We start from the raw sequence: 18,318 nt of genomic DNA on the forward strand, positions 1-18,318 counted from the left end.
AATGGGAAATTTGTAATTAATGCCAGTGGGAGTAAGATTGAGCCCAAAATGTATTTTTTCAGCTCTTGAAACCATTAGTTGCTTATTTTTATTCTTAAATTATCTTGTAAGATAAATCTTCAAAATACAAAAGACATTTAAATCAACCTAGAGTGAACAACTGAAAAGCAGAACTGTATATTGTTTAGCAGTATTTACAGGTAAACCACAATTGCCTAATTAAATAACGTTGTGGCTTATTGAGGAGATTAGACATTAGAAAAGCTAAAAGAATGACTCCATCATTTCTCATTTACAATCTATAGAATAGTATAGTGGCTCTGGGAGCTCTGCTGTTATGTCAGTCAGTGTTTCTATTATATGCTCTATTGTTAGTTGGCTGTTAAGTTCTTAGATAAGATGCACATTTTTTCCCCCAGAGTTGTATTTATATGGAGTAAGAAAGGTTCAGCACCTCTGGATGATGATTTTTCTATTGTTAAAATGGCTGGTACAATTTTATATTTATATATTAATTACACTTTTGGCAGTTAGCCCATTATGTGGATAGGATTTCATTTATTTTGTATTTTGAAACACACAAAAATTTGATCTGTTGTGATTTACAGTTGAGAAAACACCCAGGATGGTTGTCGGGATTATAAAATGTAATGTGAAATGTGCTTTACTGGTGAAATTCTAAATTCATAAACCTCAATAAATGGGCTTTGTGGCGACAACAAATGTAAGGGTTCAGGGATGCAATGGTTCTCTCCCTTCCATCCGTTAGCCAGACCACAAGGCTCCCTGGCATGTTTTATTCTACAGCTGGAATAGTGGCCACAGCTTGTGTTGTAGGAGTCTCTCCACCCTGTGCCTCAGTTAAGGCAGGATCCTGTGTCCCATGCCCCAGTAGTTCTCACTTTAGCCCGTTCAGAGCTCCTCTGAGGCTGCTTTGCACACTAAGGGCATGGCTACACTTGCAGATGTAGAGCGCTGTGAGTTAAACCAGCCTTTGTAGAGCACAGCAGGGAAAGCGCTGCAGTCTGTCCACACTAACAGCTTCAAGCGCACTGGCATGGCCACATTTGCAGCACTTGCAGCAGCATTGAGAGCGGTGCATTATGGGCAGCTATCCCAGCATGCAAGTGACTGCAACGTGCTTTTCAAATGGGGGTGTGGAGGGGGAGTGTGATAGGGAGTGTGTTGTGTGTATGTTGGGGAGGAAAGAGAGTGGGTTTTTGGGGTGCTGAGTTTGTCCGCATGCTGTCTTGCAAGTTCAGACCCCCCCGCCCCCTCCCGCCTCTCTCACTCACTCAAAGCAAACAGTAAATGTTTGCTTTTTTTCCAGAGCTGATAAGCAGCTGGCTTCACCGAAACAGAGCTTTGAAAGGGCATTTCCGCGTTCCTGCAGCCGATTTCACAACAATGACAAGAGTGGCGACTTGACTTAAGGGGATTATGGGACGTTTCCGGAGGCTGATCACAGTGCAGTAACGCAACACCTCGTTCACGCTGGCACCGTGGCACTCCAGCGGGGGCGTAGCAAACGCTATTCCACTCACCAAGGTGGAGTACCAGCAGCACTGTAGCTGCAGAGTCAGAGCGTTCTACGTGCCTTGCCAGCATGGACGGGGAGTGAGCTAGGGCGCTCGTGGCTGCTTTATGGCACTGTAACTCGCAAGTGTAGCCAAGGCCTAAGGGTACATCTACACTTCAACAAAAAAAACCTGGCAGAGCATCTGAGAGCCCAGGTAAAGTGACTCAGGCTTGTGCTCCGGGGCTAAAAATAGCAGTGTAGGTTCTGAAACCCAGCAACCCAGGGGAGAGTCTCAGAGCCAGAGCTCCAACCTGAGCAGGAACGTCCACACTGCTATTTTTAGCCTCGTAGCACACCCAGGTCAGTTGACCCATGGTCTGAGACTTGCTGTTAACAGGGGCTTCTTTTGCCCTGTAGACGTACCCCTCAGAGCCCAGGTCTGCAGACTTGGGTTCATACTACAGAGCTTAAAATAGCAGCATAGACATCCCCACCACCACTTGCTGAGTTTCAGATCCCAAGCTCCAGCCCATGGGGGAAGGTCTTCACTGCTATTTTTAGCTCCATAGCATGAACTCAAGTCTGTAGACCCAGGCTCTGACTCACCATCACGGGTTTTTTTGCAGGGTAAATGTACCCTAACATACCCCTGATCCCCACCCCCATCTCCACCAAGCAGAAGCATTACAGGGCTTGAGTGGTTCTTAGAGCTTTGTGGACCCTCATCAGCATAAATTTCACCCTTAATTTCTAGGAATACTATCAGTCAAACATACAATTTTGTTGATGTTCGCTTGAGTAATATTAAAGTATGAGATATAACAATGCCGTTGGTATAGTCCCCTTTGACGATTCCATACAGCTGTTGCATGTTTCTAGTTAGAAGTAATGTGGATAGCATAAAAGTCTTATTTGATTAGAGCAGAACCTCGACTACTAAGTGCATTGTAATGGCAGCTGAAGTCATTGAATGGTTCAAATGAAGTCACTTCCGGAGTGTCAGCAGACCTGAAATAGTCAGTGGAAAAGTCAGGTGTGTATTCTGTATACAAATGTTAAATAATAAAAACAATCTTGTATGGACTTTGGTTTTGTTCATGCAAGTATGATAAATAAACTTCAAACATTAGGTTTTTAAGGAATGTTTAATGATCTATGTAATACAATAGCCTATATCTGCTGAGTTAGGTTAAAAATGACTAAATCAGTTGAATTCATCAGCAGACTAAAGAAAAACTAGGGCTTAGTTTTTAATATTTTTGTGGTGGTTGCAATATAACTTTATATTTACTCAAGTGCATGTGTTGAAATACATTACATTTTCATTGAGCTGTGTAACATTAGTAAATTAGTAGATATCCAATAGTGTCATTGCTACATGTGTATAACGTGTACAAACATCAATGGGAGTTATTGACACATATGGAAAGCTGAATGGAGGTACTTCTCAATAGTGTGCTTGCTCTTAGTTGATATTTATCTAATTTTTCCAATATAATATCTTTCAGTAATTGTTTAAGCACAAGAAAAATAATAAATATAATAATAATATTTGGATCTATTGAGGTCTGGTTAATTAATTTGTATTAGGTGTGTGAGTATTCAATATATTAATTAGTATCCAGTCATAAAAATATCCATATAATGAATTTGGTAATTAATGTAAGAAAAATTGAAACTGAGATTGCAAACTGGCTCTGATGAATGAGACTAATTTGCAAGTTTTAGATTGTGAGATCTTAAGAACAGAAACTGTTTTCCTATATGTTTATAACCTAGTATATCTGAGGGGTTTTGTTCATTTTTCCAGCTACCAAGCAATTAAAATTGTTATAAAATTGTTATAAAACTCAAAAAAAAAATCCTAACCAAAAAACCCCCATATGTTGCAACTTTGACTATCCAAATATTTGAAGCCATTAGGATCTACACCTCTACTATAGAAAGCCAGCCAGTTTCCCTGTTGATAGTGTGAGAACCCTAAGTCCTGTTGAGCCAGCTAGCTTAGGAAGCTGGCTTGCAAACTTCTGAACCTTCCTGACACACTTGAGGGACATGACCATGTATTTAGATAACAGGAGTGAGGAGGATGGGTAAGTGAGGTTCTATTAGAAAAGTCTGTGCTATACACAAATATTTTGCTCTTTGCCACCAATGGACAAAATCCTGCTATTCTCACTCATGCAAAATTCACACTCATTGGTAGTTTTCATGAGTAAGGGGAGTAGGATTTGGTCCAACATAAAACCTTGAGTAAGTAACAGCCCCCCTTCCCATCCATTGTTCTACACACACCCCCACAGCTCCAAAAAAAAAAAAAAAAAAAGTGGGGGGAGGTAATCAAACATAAAACCCCATTCTATTTGGAGTTGTTAAATCAGTTTCCTTGGTAATTGAAATCTCTTCGTGCCTATCTCTGATATGAAGAGGTGTTGTTGCATGATTCTGCAATAATAAGACCGAGTCCAGTTCTCTTTGAAATCAGTGGAAATACTCGCATTGATTATGTCCCCAAGAGGTGCATTAGGTCCAAAATGAAGTGCTATACTCTTGACTTTTGAAGCAGGAAGCTTCTTCTAAAAGTTTTTAACTGGAAAAACAATTTAGGATGCTCACACTAGGACACTCTTAACATTGAAAAACCTAATTGGAGTTACATTAAAATAGACATGATCATTTTTGTTTATGTGCGTACATCAACGTTTTATGACTGACATCAGATTTCACATTTGATAGTTATCACATATTAAAATAACAGTGCTAATCTAGATCTGTCTCCACCTTTTAGTTTTCTTATCTGGAGAGTTTTCAAATGCCACTAAAAGCAAACCCATATCTCTTTAGTGTTTTTCCAAGTACACAGCAAAAGTGATATTGGCCTTTTCATGTTTGTAGCCGCAAAAACAATCTTTCCTCTTGATGTGCATAAACAACTGGTGAAAATTGCATATATATATAATATATATATATATATATATATTTTTAACCACCCTTCAGTCTATGCAAGATAAGGATTTCATAGTTATGGAATGCAAATAATCCGTAGTATGCAGAACTTTGACACGGCTTTATATTACTCATAATACAACACATTCCTGACTCTTATTATTATTGAAGAGACAACACCTTGTATTGCTAACTACAGCAATGGAAATAAGCCTTGTTTTGAATTTGGCAATTTCGTTCTAATTACTAAACATGAGTATGTCTGCTCAAGATAAATGTGAAAGCCAGGGCTGACAGGGTTTATAGTTCTATAAACTAGTCCAGTATTAATTTAAAATTCAGGAACAGATCTATTGTCTCTCTCAGTGCATGCAAACAATTTGAATTCACTTTAATACATATGGCAGGTTCATATAAAGATAAAATACCTCTATGCGGAGAATTAAGTAATAGTATTATTTAATATATAACCAACAATATGTTTCTGCATAATTCTTAAAAGCATGAGATTTTCCTTACCCTTTGTTGTATCCCTAAAAGAATTTGAAACCCTCAATCTCCAGTTATGCTGGAATGGCAACTGATAAGATTCTATTGCATTCCATACAAGTGGATGTGGTGCTAATGGCCAGAGACATGAATATCTCTGTCTCTTGTACTTAGAAAACCTATACATAGACTTATTTGCATTTGATCTCTAATCTGAGTGGTTAAAAGGGATCTACTAAAGTTCACTGTTCGGTCACTGCACTGGTGTAGATGTATTTGGAGACTACAATGGTGCTTCAGTTTGCTTCTTTGTTTTTGCATACTTTCGGTAATTATATTAGCTGTTGTTTAAAAATGTCATTAAAAATTAAATCAGTTTATTTAGCTATTCTGGGCTAATTCAAACACGTATAATATAATACACTGGTTCTTTTTATTAAAGCTATTGCCAACAGGGTTCTTTTCTGCAGACTCTCAGTAGGTTGGGACAAGTGAAATGCCCCTTCCCCTCAACCAATCTCCTTTTCCTTCTCCCTTTATCTTCCCTCCTTGTGTACTTCCTGAAGATTGTAAGAAGAAAGTCCTGCTCCTGCAGACATTAGGAGATCTGGGTGTGGAGAGGTGACTGTCAGGAGACAGTCTTTCTGAGGGAAAACTGCTAGTGCTCATTGGTCGCTCTCATGAACTTAGGGGCCCATCATCCCCTCTGAGACTTTTTAGGGCCTAATTAAACTTGCTTTGGTTCCACAGGGGCCTAATGAGCCTGATTTGCCTTATTTGGGGCTGAAGAACCTCCTAAAGCTCTGGTGCACTCCTCCAGCCTTAGTGTTTTTCTTAAGGAATGCTTGTAGCTCAGATGAACATCTTAAGACTCTAGAGTGGGAAGCCACAAGCCTCCTAAGGCTCCAGGTCATAGAATCAGAAATGTAAGGCAGAACAGGACCACAAGAGGTCAGCAAGACCAGCCCCTATGCTGAGGACTAAGTATACCAAGGCTATCCCTGACAAGTGTCATCTAAACTGCTTTTAAAAGCCTCCAGTGTGAGGGTTTCCTCAATCTCCCTTGGAAGCCTATTCCAGTGCTTAACTATCCTTCAGGCTAGAAAAATTTCCCCAATATCTAATCTAAATCTTCCTTGCTGCTGATTATGCCTTTTACTCCTTGTTCTACCTTCTGTGGACATGGAGAACAATTGATCACAGTCCCCTTTAAAACAACTCTTAAAATATTTGAAGTCTGTTATCAGGTTCCCCCTCAGTCATCTTTTCTCAAGACTAAACATGCCCAGATTTTTTAACCTTTCCCCAAAGGTCATGTTTTCTAAACCTTTTATCATTTTTGTTTCTCTCCTCTGGATTTTCTCCAACTTATCCACATCTTTCCTAAAGTGTGGTGTCCATAATTAGACACAGTACTCCAGCTGAGGCATTGCCAGTGCCAGGTAGAACAGGACAATTACCTCCCATATCTAATATACAACATTCCAGTTAAGTATCAGAGGGCAGCCGTGTTAGTCTGGATCTGTAAAAGCAGCAAAGAATCCTGTGGCACCTTATAGACTTTAACATTCCAGTTAATACACCCCATAAAATTAGCCTTTTTTGCAACTGCATCCCATTGTTGGCTTATAGTCAATTTATGATGTATTGTAACCCCCAGATCCTTTTCTAGCCAAGAATTTCCCATTTTGTTAGTTATGCATTTGATTTTTCCTTTCTAAGTGAAGTACTTTGCACTTGCCTTTATAGAATTTCATCTTGTTGATTTCAGACCAGTTCTCTAATTTGTCAAGATCATTTTGAATTATAATAATTGTGTTGCTCTCCTCCAAGGTGCTTGCAACCCCTCTCGGCTTGGTGTCATCTGCAAGTGTGTAAGCATACTCTCTACTCCATTATCGAAGTTATTAATGAAAATATTGAATAGTACCAGACCCTGCACACACCACACTAGATGTATCCCCCCTGTTTGACAGTGAACCATTGATAACTACTCTTTGAGTACAGTCTTTCAACCAGTTTTGCATCCACTTTATAGTAATTTCATCTAGACCACATTTCCCTAGCTTTCTTATGAGAAAGTTATGTGTGTCAAAACCCTACTGAAATCAAGATATTATCACATCAGCTTCTTTCCACTAGGCCAATATCCATGTCAAAGAAGGAAATTGGGTTGGTTTGGCATGATTTGTTCTTGACTAATCCATGTTGGCTATTTCTTATAACACTGTTGTTCTCTGGGTGCTTACAGCATTTACCTCTAAGGTAACCTTTTTTTTTTATATCTGCCTGATGGGAGAACAGAAAGGAGAAGTGCTTGAAGCTAGGGGAGAAGAGAGGGGCTCATCATTGCTGTCATCTCTCTTTATGAAGCCTAGAGTGCTGCAGTACCCACAGAGATGGGTGGGGGGACTCCTTTTTATGGACCATAGGAAGTCTGTGGCATGAGGACAGTGGGTTGAAGATTATGGTTAGCTAGAAGGATTTCATGACCAACAGACCAAAGTGTCTTTCCTCCACCTACTTCCTAAAAATTTGTAGGATTGAGCCTCCCCTGTTGTAGTCTCCTAATTTTTGCAGAAAATGTCCACACACAAATCTTTAAGAAGATGTTAAAGTTTCAGTGGTGGGAGTACGTATTCCTTTTTAAGGATGTTAAAGAAACCTAAGAAATATAGAGTTAAAGCTGTAATTCTCAAACAAGTCATCCAAAAAGTTATGCTGTTGCTACTTAGAATGCTGCTGAACAGGAAATTCTGTCTGTTAATGTCTCTCTCTCTCTCTCTCTCTGACAGGTTCTCTGTGGTGTAATTTCAGCTGTGGTTACATTTGTTAGCACCAAAATTTGAGAGGAAGGGAGAATGGAACAAAACTGCAAATTGACCTGTGTGAATTAAAATTGGACTGTTTGCAGTAACAGGAAATTCAATGATTGTGACAGTAAAGTCATTTTGCCAGGGAAAGGAAACAAACAGTCCATATATGAAGTCAGAATGGGAGAATCTAACCAAGAATCTATGGCCATCACATTAAAGCAACCTTATTTTAATCCTTTCTCCTTACTGTCTTAATATTAATTAATGGGGTGGGGGGTTGGTAATCAAGCACTATAGTTGCTGAGGGTAGTTAGGAGATCTGGAGAGCTGTCCAGAAGGGGTGCTTGTCTTAAGAAGTGGTCCACAACATGAAAAAGTTTGAGAACCACCAATATGATACTAGTATACTTAACATTTATGTGTTAGATTTGGAAGACAGTGGCATGTGGTTTGATGGTTTCATCATCATGATCATGTTCCTATTATGCCTCTGGCGTTTAGGGCAGCGATGAAGCTCCTCCACTCCTGTCTGTTTCTGGCAGTATTTGGTGGTTTAATACTGTTATATTACAGTGCTCTGGCATAAAAATGCCTCATCTTTCTATTTGCGAGTTAGACTAATGTGAATCAGTCCATATGAACTTTACATATAGATTTATATCTTTGAAGAAGAAATGTGGCTGCGAAAAATCTTGTGTGTATGTATGATGGGGAGAGTGTTAACTTATCAACTAAATATAGTAGGAAAATGTTAGAAACTAGTTGGACCTATTCTAGAGTTTGAATTTTTGCTTCTAGATTGTAAAATGCATTTTTCCTTTAAGTTAAAGGGAAATGGCTTTTTCAGACATGGCTTGTTCATATGTTATACAAATCATCTTACCTCAGTTCAGTCTATGAAATTTTGGCTTTTTCCGCAGTGTAGTCTGAAATCCTAGAACAAAAAATACCTATATCTTAGGTTCGCAAAAGATTATTTGAACAGAAATAGGAAGGCCTAAAATGGTATACAACTGACTTGTTTTAATTAATGAATGGTTTGTTTCTATACTCAGCAACTGCAAAGATGGGGAGGGGTCACTTTAAGGTGACCTGAAAAGTTGTGCATAAGCAACCACCTAGGGCTAAACTTCAAAAGGAAACACCCAGAAGAATAACAGAGAGGAAACTGCTTAGCATTCCAGTCAGTTAACTTTTGCACTTCTTGCGTAAAGTACAGACAGAGGGAAACCAACTAGGATTAGTCATTCTCCATTCATATTAGCCTCTGAACAACCAGCTACCTGCAAGTCAGACTACAAGGATGGTGCAATAATAGTAATTTTTCCTTAGCATCCACTTGACTGTAAATAGCTTGATATTAAGGCTTTGTGTACACTGCCAACTGAACGACAAAACCTTTGTTGTTCACAGGTGCTTAAAAAAAGCTTCTCTCTTTCCCGACTTCCCTGAAAGACAAAAGTTTTGACGTGGCAAATGGCAGTGTGAACAGCTCGTTGTCCGCAGGAGCGCTCTCCTATCGACAACGCGAACCCCATTTGTAGGAGGTGGAAGTATTTTGTCGGCAAAAGTGCAAACAAACAGCGTTTACACTGCCCGACTTTTAGTGACACGGCCGTGTCGTTAAAAGCTGTGTAGTGTTAGACAAAGCCTAACTAATCCTAATAATTTTCCCTTTGTGGCTATACATGGTCTGCAAATGGAAAGTGATTAGAATTCTGGGGTCAAACGCTGCTCTCAATTACACCGGTATAAATCTGTGATTGAAGTCATTGGGGTTATTCCAGATTTACACCATTGTTACCGAATGTACAATAGATGTTGGCCCATATCAGTTTTCATTTTGGATCCATCCTCTATGTAAAACAAGACTGCGGTTAATGATAGAGAGAGAAGGATATAGGAAAATAAAAGGGGAAAACAGAGGCTTCATCTATGCTATTCTCAGTTGGTTCTTGTGCGCCAATTGATGCACAAAAAATTAGTCATCCATTGTAACACCCTACATTGTTTAAATTTGCCATTATAGCCATACTAGGAAAAAGAACGAGGAGTCTTGTAGCACCTTAGAGACTAACAAATTTATTTGAGCATAAGCTTTCGTGGGCTAAAACCCACTTCATCTGCATGCATCCAGTGTTAGCCCACGAAAGTTTATGCCCAAATAAATTTGTTAGTCTCTAAGGTGCCACAAGTACTCCTCATTCTTTTTGCTGATACAGACAGAAGGTATGGCTACACTTGAAATTTCAAAGTGCTGCCGCGGCAGCGCTTTGAAGTGTGAGTGTAGTCAGGGCGCCAGCGCTGGGAGAGAGCTCTCCCAGCGCTGCATGTAAACCACATCCCTTACGGATGTAGCTTGCAGCGCTGGGAGCCGCGCTCCCAGCGCTGCAGCACTGATTAAACTGAGGCTTTACAGCGCTGTATCTTGCAGCGCTCAGGGGGGTGTTTTTTCACACCCCTGAGCGCGAAAGTTGCAGCGCTGTAAAGTTCCAGTGTAGCCATGGCCTAATATGGCTGCCACTCAGAAACCTGTCGTCCATACTAGGGCTTCCTTAAACCACTTAAGGTCTGTGCTCATCATCCATCAGATTTGCCAGCTGAAACTGTGTGCTTTTCAGCTATACCTTCTACAATATGCCTCCATCTGCTCCTTAGCCAGGCTGAGACTGTGCACACAGCACCCCAAAACCTCTTCCCCAACCATATCCTCCACATGTAAAATCATCTCCCTAATTCTAGTCGTGGCTCTGCAACTTCTCACTCAGCTACCACACTACTGGTCCTGGACTCCAAATTAAACCTTTAGTTACTCCTGTGCAATGCTATTGTTTTCAGAGGATGTCAGCAGTCACACCTGTGCAAACTCATTTAAGGTTAATTGAGTTACACAGGTGTCACTGAAGGCATGATGAGAAGACAGTGGAGTTATATGGGTGTTGTTTAGCCAGCAGAGTCTGTGACTGGTGATGATGCATGAGATGAAAAGGACCAAGAGGGAATTTGTGGAGCTGCTAATTAGAAAACATGTTTTTATACTAGTAGATGGAATGAAATTGTAGATGAAATGATCTATGTTCCCTGTTGCTGAGAAGGTGCATATCGGTCATTTGGGAAGGTTCTTAGGAGGAACACCATTGGTGCTTCCTATTGCACAAAACCCCATAAGATCACAGAATATTTTACCAGAAGATCTTTCTGCCAAGTGTGTGTATTTTGCTGAGGCAAGCAGAGTTCATCGTTAACCTTATCTTTCTTTTAACTTTTCATGAAGATTTTATTCTTTCCTTTTTCCACTTCCTTGGCTGCTGCTCTTCAACGATTAATTGTGGAGCCACGGGTTTTTAATATCAGAGGCAAGTAGACAGGAGGTGAGAAGGCACACAGACAAAGAAACCAGACTGCAAACTGATTAAGTTTGTAGACAGATTACAAGGTGTACTTACAATTTATCATATATAGTGTCATGATTTGAAGCTTCTTGTAATAACTTATGAATACCGTATCCTGACTGGGTTATTGTGATGTCTACAGGATGCATATACTGAGTTAATTCAGTAGCAAGAGTGTTAGGAAATGCACGCAGGAAGGGGGGTGTTTCCTGGTATGCTTCTCATGGCAGACACCTGACAAGACAATGCTTGAGGCTTTCATTTTGATTGTCTGCCTCTGACCCCTACGGAGCTTGCAAAACTTGTTTTGGGTAGCAGGTCCAAGCCTGTGAGCCCCTGGAACAAAGAACTTTGGTTGGATTTAAAGAGACATGTACTCCTTCAAAAGGAGCAAACAGGTTACTGTGGCTGAGAGACTTAGATCCCAGCCAGGCTATAGGGTAAGATAGACATGCATGGAGGCCTCTTGTTGTTCTAAAATCCTTTTGTCTTTTATGCTATGCTTGTTTCCAATTGTTAAGATCAAACAATGCTTTTAAAAGGCTGTTTTTGGTCATTTGGACCAGAGTGAAGTTACAAACCAGTTTTGACAGCCGTAGCCTCTTCTGCAAATGCAGAGAAAACTTTTTTGTTGATTTATTTTATTCAACTAGCTCAGATCAATAGTTCATTCAAAGCTAAGAAACTGATTGGGTCATTGTAATCCATTGGAAAGAAACCCAGGTACCCAACTGGTCCTGCTTGGTAAGAATGGTCAATATGCAGGGTACTGTAGCCTAGGACCCGGTGTAAGTGTTGGATAATTTCAGGATTCTATTCCAAAACATATAAGTACCTGAGGCCTAACACCTGTGTGGTGTACACCAGTGAGACCAGAAGAGGGGTCAGAGATCCAACCAGCCCTTTAGCCATGACACATGTATTTCATTATGCACTGCAGTTTAACAGTAGCTGATGTCCTTAGCACATGTGAACTTCATTAAGGTAGATCCTTATGTTCACTATTCTTTGCTACAGTGCCAATATATATTTATGCTTGTTTCTGTAATTTTCACTCCATGGATCTGAAGAAGTAGGTTTTTTACCCATGAAAGCTTATGCCCAAATAAATCTGTTAGTCTTTAAAGTGCCACCGGACTCCTAGTTGTTTTTGTGGATACAGACTAACATGGCTACCCCTCTGATATTTGCTATGGTAGTTGTCTCAAGTAGCTATAGGGTGGATAACAATCAATGGGGTTTTAAAAAAATAAAAAAAGATTTTTAAAATTTAAATATAGGTTTTTTGTTGTTTTTTTTTAAATTAGACTTAAATTTGAAATTGACAACCAATGTTAAGGCTTAAACTTAATATGATTATTAAAATCATTTTAACTAAATAAAGAAAGAGCAGTACATGTTGGCATCTAAGTTTTACAGAAAGTCAAACCACTGAACTGATAGAAGCTGCTGGCTAAGCGCCTGAAACCAGAGTCTGTTGAAGTGCCAAACCAACTTTTGACAGCAGTAAGCCTCTCCTGCAGGTGCAGAGAGAATATTTTCTTCATTTCAGTTTATTCAACTATTTCAATTCATTGACTAGTTCATTCAAAGTTAAGAAACCAATTAGGAGTTAAATAAGCAGTAAAAGCTTGTTTGTCTCTGCCCAATATATGAATAAAAATTGGATGTGAGAGAGGGATGGTAGTCACCAGAAACAATCAGTTCCCTAACTTCAGATAATACTGCCTGTGTTTAATAAATCTGTTAGTTTTAAATGCAAACTTTTTGAGCAATTTTTTGAAAAACTTTTTTCTTATGTATATCGCATTCTTACTGTACTTTTGTTTAATAAAAAAAATTAAATAATATATTTGTATGTTTTAATTGAATATGAATTTCCATCCAAATAGAACTTGACAAAAATCACAATTTAAAAGAAACCATTGTCTAGTAAATAAGAAATGCATCATTCACCATAACAAAAAATGTAAAAAATTAAGAAGCTGAATAAATGTAAGGTAAGCTATATATAACTGCTTTTAACAAATATATATACTTATAGTGTATCCTTCTGGTTAGCAAAAAGAAGCACCAGTTTTGTTCTACATTTAGTTTCAAATCAACATGTTTTAATGGTTACAAACCACTGAGAATCAACCTTTCTTTAGGAAAATAACTGAAAAGTATACATGCACAACAAGTTTAAAAACCATGATTTAAATCAAGATTAAAATTGGATTTAAATCACTTTGAATAGTAGTTATAGCCGTCAACGGAAGATCTCAGTTAAGAGGTGTGTTGTCTTGGGTTATATGTTATCCACAGCTATTTTCTAAGATTACTTGTTTAATTTATTTTACCACAATATTAGTAAAACAACATGTCTGTTTTATAATAAATAGTAACACAAATTAGAGAGAGCCTGAGTCAACTCTGGGCATTTCGTTTGACTCTCATCACTTTTCTCTTATTAAAACCTTAAATGTTCTGGATAGAATTAATTTGATTTAAAATGTAGCCATCATCGGTATCCCTATTTAGGTTTGTTCATGAAATGCAGAGATTTGATTCTGTCAGTTCATGAAGCAAAAGGAGAATTGTTTACACTGACAGATAAACAGAAGTAAAACATTCCAGTTCAGACTACACCAGAAAATAAGATCTGAGAATGGATGGTGCAATTATTCTTTATAGCCTCAGTGCAATTAGTTTTGAAGCTGTGATAACCTAATTGACTTATAGGACCCAATCAACCCCCTCTGTGGAAAAACCCATAGGATGTGGAAATGGAGGAGGGAAAACTCTACCAGGGCATCTTTGTGGGGGTTTTCTGGGCTTGTTTCACTGAAAGTAGAGGAAGGTTGTGCCCCTTCTGAGCCCCTCACAGAATGATTGCAGTTTAACCTCTGAAGTCTACAGATTCCCCAAGATCTGCAGAAGCCAAGGCAATCCGCACAGAGGCCCTGTAGCCCTGAGGCAGTTTGCCTTACCCCTTTGCCTTTGTCCCTTGGCAGCTGGGCTACAGTAATGTTTGCCACAGGGAGTATAGTGAATGTCTTTTGTTGCAGCCGCTTTGCTGCTGACCTTCCCTACCCGTCAAGATTTGGGAGATTTGTGTGGAGGGATAATCTTGTGGGGAATAATCTGGTGCATAAAAAATTGTCATGGGATCTTGTAATCCTGCCTGAGGGTCTACATCCTAGTACCAATCTACTCTGTCCCTTATGATACAAATTATTTTTAGAATCTTGTGTATTTGTAGGGAGCAAAACATGAGTTTGATCTCCATTTAATATGACCAAATCTCTAGTTAACAGAAGAAAGAAAGTAGCATTTAGCTTATTGTTTATCCTGAGATTGCTATCTGAGATGTAAGTGTCAGAATAAAGAATGAAAACACTGTAGCATTTTGTAATGCCTGATATATTTAGTAAATCCTAAAAGCCCTAAATTGCTCTTAAACATCTTTCCTTCTGGGCCGCCTTGATATTTTTCCCACTATTCATATTTACTAAAATGCTGATACCAAAGTTAAATTGGGCTGGCCTTTGTGCAGAAAGACCCTTGTGAAAATCAGATGCATGGAGCCTTAGGCAGATTTCCAGATGCTACCCATTTGCACTGTAGGGTTAAAGGGTCTGGCAGCTGAGTGGGTTGCAGGTGCATGACTTGGGGAGTTGTTATGAAAGCAGAATTCTTCTAGGCCAGCTATGTAAGGAGTAAACTGGTAATCATCTTGTCCGTAAACTCTGGGAATCGGTTTCTCAAATATGTGCTCGTTGTTGGCCTTTGGTTAGTATAGCCCCCCTAAGTATGGGTCCCCTGGGAGCTGGCACTGGCAATGGGTTGGCTCCCGGTGGAGAATTTAAACTAGACATTTGTGTCAGCATTGCTTAGCTTTTAATCTGTCTTTTTCACCTTTCTTCATAAAACAGATTCTCAGATTTAATGTGGTTCAGTAACACAAAACATTCATAGAAATATTGTCACATGTTAAAAGCATAAAGTGAAAAAGGAAGTGCATCATTTATTAGAACACCATGTATACTAATGAAAAACATAGTGTGGGCTGGAAATTTAATAAGAGCACAATTCAGAATGTTTCCATTCCCAAATATGCCTTGGGGCCTCTTGCTATAAGCATGTGGCTAAGGAGGCCCTATTGTAAATTGACATAAATATCTATAAATATTCCAGCTCCTGTTTCACAATCATTGGTTAGAAATAAATAAAAATATATAGTGTTACCTTTTGTGATATTGTGTATTCTTTCTCTATAATAGGAATCAGAGGTAAAAAGAGACAGTGTAGTCTAGTGGTTAGAATACTCTACTGAGAGTCAGGTTTTCTGGGGTTTTTTCCTAGCTCTACCATTAAATTGCTCTATCATCTTGGACATATTTTATTCCTTACTTTCCCTACCTGTAAAATGGAGATACTTCACAAAGGTATTTGTAAAACTAAAATAGTGTTCACAAGTCACTTTAAGGCTTTCAGATGAAAGGCACTATAGAAATGCAAAATATTATTTATGTATTACATTATTTAACTAGTGATTTTATTATGTGCACACAATTCATTAGGAGCTGGACTGAGAACACCAGCTCATCTCATATTAACCAGTGTGCAGCCATCAGATAGTAACTTTCTGTAATTATGGGCCTAAACTGGATTCAGACTGATGAATGTTTATCTCATTACCAGTTCCCCTGAGTGATGAAGACACCCATCCTGAGACTATTTTGATTTGCTTGTATTGTAAATCAGACATCTTTTGATTGAAGGAATAAAGTTTCTTTAGTAAGTAGACTTAATATTTTAAAAATTCTTTAGCAAAAGTGCTAAATATGGATGATAACTGAAATACTAAGCTTCAGACTATTCTTCATTTCTTTAAACTGGTAGAGACAAATAATGAATTTTGCAGCCTAGAAACTTACAAATTGATTTTTCAGAAGCTTTATTGAAGCCAAGTACCCCTTTTGTGAGATGTTTCACATAAGCAATTTTCATGGACCAAAACCCAGGGTTATACAGTTTGTAAGTGCTGCAACTACATTTTCAACATGTGCATAAAATGTGTGGCTGCCAAGAAGAATATAGTACATATTAAAGAGACAGATGCTAGGTAGTGTGTGATTCTTGTGAGAGCTTTTTAAATTTTCCATGTTGGGACATAACAAAATTTTAAATTGTATGTTTTCAACATATTCTTTCTAAAACTTCTTCTTTGCAATGACCCTAAACTAATTTTTAAAATAATAATAATAATAATCTGTTGTATTTTGGAAGGTATGTTACAGTATACTTGAATAAAATATGACCCGGCATACATTAGGGTAACACAAAAGGCCCAAAGCTGAGTTGTGTTAAGCACCGTCATTTCCCACAGATACCAATGAGAGTTGAAGATTCTGCGCATTTCACAAGTTTAGACACTGAATTACAGAAAAAATTCTTGCTGTTATGCTGTTACAAAGGATAAAGTGAAACAACTGTACAGCCAAAGAAGGAGTTAATTTTCAGCCTGTCAGTGGCAAATATCCATTGTTAAACAGAGAACAATACCTGGATATTCCCAGCTCAAACTAAAGGAAAACAATATTCCATCTTGTTTCTGGGGCTGAGTGATGTAAAACTGGTCAGTTTATAGCTTGAGAATCACTCACAAAGTAAGGGAATACCTACACAATTATATTCAATAGAAATGAACAATCCACCTAAACAGTTCCTTTCCAGTCATTGTTCTACTGCTCATAGATTTTTTTCATTTGTGGAGGAAGGGTCCCACTTTGATCTTCTTTCCCCACCAAGATCCCTGACTTCTGTTGTTTCCTCTTGATCTGGGGAAGCATTTACTTCATAGCATTAAAAAGCAAAAAGAATATGTAGCTATTGGCTTTGCACTGGGCACTCAGAACCAGATTCCATGATCTGGCCAAGATGTGCTGAGTGTTGAAGTAAAGGTGGCTTTAGGACACCATTACGCTCTCTCTAATCCCAAGGCTAGCAAAGGGTGAGTCTCTGGAGTGAGGCTGAGCATCGTTTGGGCTGTTCTGAAGAATTCCTGACTGCCCATAGGACCCTGGGGCAGTTGGAGCAGCTGGAGTTCAGCCAGATGCAGCAGCTGTCTGGCTGAACCCATATGCTGTGAATTTGAAGAGAAGTGGCATAGGAGCTGCAACCTATGACACCTGGGGAGAAGAGAAGAGAGTCTTCAGGAAGGCTCTTAAGCTGGCTTTCTGGCTACTTAGTGCTGCCAGAGCAGGGGCAGGAATCTGGTCCTCAGTTTATACTGGAAGAATTTGGAAGCTTCTTCCCCTTTATGACTAAATCTCTATCGGATGAGAATGTTTTTGTTTGTTTTATGTTTTGTTTTTTGCCTATCTGGCATGGCTGGAGGCTAGATTTAAAAAAAAAATCTGTGATTTAGAATTGATTAATTAGGTAATAATTGTATCATGCTTTATACATATAGAGGGCTATTGTGGCTATAAGTTGCTATTATGTATTTATCTTTCTGTGTGTCTAGTACAAGAATTTGGGTGATATCTCTGAATAGCGAGGAAGTTGTCTTATGTCGGAGAGTGACATTTTGATTATTCTGCCTGTGAGAAATTATTAATATTCACAAAGGGGGGTTGTATATGCCTTCTCAATTTAGAGAATCTTTTAAAGATTCATTTAATACTTTCAGAGCCAACTCATGAAAAAGAGAAAGTCTGTGCTCTCTTATTTGACAAAACTCCTAGGGCACTCCAGATGATGGAATGTCAAGGCCATCCAGTTAATGGGAAGTTTAATCCATCTGTTTTTTCAATAGTAATTAATGGATCTGGAAAGCCTTCCTGGTTCTTTGGGGTTATTTTTGTCCTATTTTTCTCACAATGTGAATCGTAACACTAGATCGAGTTTAGAATTCACCACTTCCAACCACTGTCTAATGGATCAAACTGTTTGCACAGAATATGACATTGACTGCTTCATAGTGCCTCCTGTCAATATGAATGGTTATCTTTTGGCATCCCCCAAGAGATTCTGGGGAGCAAAGAATGCTCCCTTCACTTTTACTGGCTAGTGTTATCCCACTACTAGATGTCTGAGTGTAAAACTTTTTGTACCAAGTAGTTACATTTGAAAATCCCAGCACCACTTAGTATTTTTTGTCAGTGCT

General features: G+C 38.8%; 2 protein-coding genes across 6 annotated transcripts in view; one reads left to right on the forward strand and one right to left on the reverse strand.

Moving 5' to 3' along the window:
* Positions 1-18,318, forward strand: part of C9H7orf50 (chromosome 9 C7orf50 homolog) — a 202,070-nt gene that overhangs the window by 108,605 nt on the left and 75,147 nt on the right. The window lies entirely within an intron of this gene.
* GPR146 (G protein-coupled receptor 146) overlaps positions 1-18,318 on the reverse strand; it is a 69,889-nt gene that overhangs the window by 28,068 nt on the left and 23,503 nt on the right. The gene's annotated exons all lie outside the window — the stretch shown is intronic.

Source organism: Gopherus flavomarginatus, chromosome 9 (genome assembly GCF_025201925.1).
Source record: "Gopherus flavomarginatus isolate rGopFla2 chromosome 9, rGopFla2.mat.asm, whole genome shotgun sequence".
Taxonomy (NCBI): domain Eukaryota; kingdom Metazoa; phylum Chordata; order Testudines; family Testudinidae; genus Gopherus; species Gopherus flavomarginatus.